At 39.4% G+C, this 3,240-nt stretch overlaps 1 long non-coding RNA gene across 1 annotated transcript; it reads left to right on the forward strand.

Annotated features, from left to right (window-relative positions):
- Positions 1-434: 434 nt before the first annotated feature.
- LOC125212932 lies at positions 435-2,885 on the forward strand. Its single transcript, XR_007174798.1, has 3 exons — positions 435-952; positions 1,996-2,112; positions 2,634-2,885. It is a non-coding gene; the product is annotated as an uncharacterized LOC125212932 (long non-coding RNA).
- The last annotated feature ends 355 nt before the right edge of the window (positions 2,886-3,240 follow it).

Genomic DNA, 3,240 nt, shown 5'->3' on the forward strand with positions numbered 1-3,240 from the left:
ATGTTGACTGAAAGAATAATGCACGGATGCATTGGTAAAATGCTTGGTCAGTATCAGAGTACCGGTGAAGAAAACATAGAAGCTCTGTGAAAATTAATGAGCAGAATTGGTGTAATGATAGATCATCCCAAAGCGAAGGACCAGATGAATGCTTATTTTGACATCACCACACAACCATCCAATAATATGAAGCTGTAAGATTCATGCTGAGAGATTCTATTGATCTGAGAAAGAATAAGTGGCAGCAGCGGAGGAAAGTTGAAGGTCCGAAAAAGATTGAGGAGGTACACAGAGATGCTGCGCAAGAATGGCAAGCTCAAACTAGCTGACTTGGTCGTTTCAATCAGAAAGGGTCTGTCTATGTATTTTGCTCCTAGTATGTTATCTCCTCCAGGTCACAGATCAGCAGATTTTGTCCTGGTGGCCACAGCTGCGTGGCCATGGCTCCCAGGATGCTCAGATGGATGAGAGACATTCCTATGAGAACAGGATGATGTACATTCCTCTGCCTCAAAGACCCCTTGGTCATGATTCCATAACCCTTGGGCCACAAGGTGGCCTTGTCCGAGGAATGGCATTCGGTAGTCAGCCATCTACATATGCCTCTCGTATGGCTGAGATATCAAGTCCTGGAGATGAACACAGGGTGGGACCTGGTCTAAATGGATTCAGTTCTATTCCAGAACCGGCAGCTTATGGCCAAAGAGAGGATCCCATGCCAAGATATGTGTCAGAAAGTTTTGGTGCTCCATCCAGCTATGACCGATTGGTGAAAGGAATGTTACACATGGGAATAGAAACACCGACCGCATTGATGAATCTCTGCCTGCTTCTCCACCTGCTCGTGGTTCCGCTCCTCCAACTAGCACAGAAAATATGTGGCCTGAAGAGCACTTGCAGGACAAATCAATGACCACTATTAAAGACTTCTACTGGTTTTTATGTGCCCCAGGTCAGGAGGTTTGTTGTTTCATTATGTTTTTATCAACCAGTTCCACTACCCTTGTTTTTATTGATTATTAAGTTGGTTGAACTAAACGATAGATTTCTCATTGAAATTTTGAAGCGAGGTTGAATAATAAGTACTCCATTAGACACCTAAAAAGATCAGGCTCATTGTTGTAACCACATTTCATACTTCCCGACACATCTTGACTATATAATTTGTTGAGAGGTGGCATATGGATCAGCTGTTGGCAAGAAAAAGAAATGAATCAAATTTTGTGTCGAAACTCTTCTGGTTTGACTTTAAGCTAGGGAAAGATTTAGATGACTGCTTATTGTAAAATATTTCTGGAGGTCTTTTTGCGTGTTCTTGACTCCTCGCCAGGCCTCACTCTTCTGAATCTTTCTTGGCGTGACCTTTTTTCATTTTGTTCATGAAGTTTCCGAACTGATAACACTGGAAACTCCTAATGTATGTTATTTGATGGATATCATTTTTATTAGTACTTCTTTTTTATTCTTTAGATTCCTAGGATGCATTTTCGTCGTACAGATGTATTTATTATTGCTTGGCATCCCCGGGCACTTTGATATGGCATTTGTGGAACTTGAGCATTGCCTTCTGACCTATTGAGTCCTGCACTGAGTCTTTGATATAGTGTTGGTTTGTATTGTGTCAAAAGTATGCATGATGGCTTACAGTGGAAAACCTTGATCACCCAAAAAAATATTATCCTAGTCAGTTTGAATTTTGAACACAGTAAAGCTAATATAGGGAATACACTACTGGCTTAATCTCAAACTACTTGGAATTTTGATATTGAACTCTTAACATGACAAAAAGAGAAATGATAGATATCAGTGGCACTTATGTGTTCAGGAACATTAACTAATTACATATTGAAAATATTTGGTTGGATGTAGAGCATATGCATTTGGCGAGATTTTGTGAATAGATGATTATGTTTTTGAGTTTTGGCATCATATTTCACCCTTATACTGTGTGATTCTGCATATGCATTTGACGAGATTATACTTTGGTTGGTGTAGGTGTTAAAAGCCATGAGGAGAAACAAGGATAAATGATTTTCTGATGTCTTATACCTGGCTGCGAACAATAATAGAGACATTGAGGAGGTCTCAGCTTCTAATGTTTTCCCGAAGAAGGTATTTATCACCTAATTCTCTCATGTAGAATGTTCATCAGATGTGTCAGTATCGGTATGCCATGTATTTAACTCGTGTATATTGCAATGTACAATCAGTGGGATATTCTAGGGGGTAATCCATGGATCTCATGCTTTTTAATGTGGGGATAACATTCAACTCTTGTTCCGGGAACAGGAGCTTTGGCCATCCTGGCCACTTTGCTGTCTCTGTATACTAGTCCCGAGAAGATGTTATAACTAGTCCATTTCATGCTATAAAACAGTTATCATCGCGGTGATTAGCTAGGCATATCCCACTTTGATAGCTATAGTTAGCAGGTGCTTTCTTTGTTGCCTTCTGCTACACTGCAAGATACAGATGCTTAAATGCTTTTGGTGTGCTGTCCTAGTATCGAACTTTTAAGTCTTTTACGATCACCAACAATTTACATGCTTTCTTATTAGTTTATCTTCCTGGTGCATCGACATCCTTTGGTTCAGTTTTTTTGAAAGCTCTACATTCTCTCTGAATTCGGACAGGTTGAGGAGCGTTCTATTCCGATTGAAGAACTACTTGAGGCAGACGAAGTTTTCTGCACTGGGACCGCAGTTAGTGTTGCTCCTGTAGGAAGCATTACATACAAGGGTAACAGGTGAGTTTGAAATCCAAAGGCTGCAGTGCGTTTCGATCTTTTTGTAACTGACACTGTCCTGTTTCTTTGAACCCGATAAGCTTTCGAGTACCTGGATACCTGAGTCGGGTATCAGGCCCCGAAAAATCCGGTACCCAAATTCCCGAATTTTTTAAAAAACATTGAAATGTCCTTTCCTGTTTACAGCTTTCATATCTGACTAACTAGATTGTGTTTTGGTGTTGTCTACAATATGCTTAAATTTTTCATGAATTTGGCTTTCAAACAAACTATTCTGTGATTAAAGGTGAAGAATAAAGTTTGTACATGTCTGGTGTCTGGATGTCTGGATCTATACATTGAAAACTACTATGTGTTAATACGAATTTTGAAAACTTATGTGGGACAAAAAAATGTCAGTTACATAGGCCTTTAGATGTGTTAAAAATTTATTTTCTTATCTCGGATTTAGCCGGAACTAAACAATCTGATGTTATTACTTATTGGTTAATAAT

Source organism: Salvia hispanica, chromosome 3, assembly GCF_023119035.1.
Source record: "Salvia hispanica cultivar TCC Black 2014 chromosome 3, UniMelb_Shisp_WGS_1.0, whole genome shotgun sequence".
NCBI lineage: Eukaryota > Viridiplantae > Streptophyta > Magnoliopsida > Lamiales > Lamiaceae > Salvia > Salvia hispanica.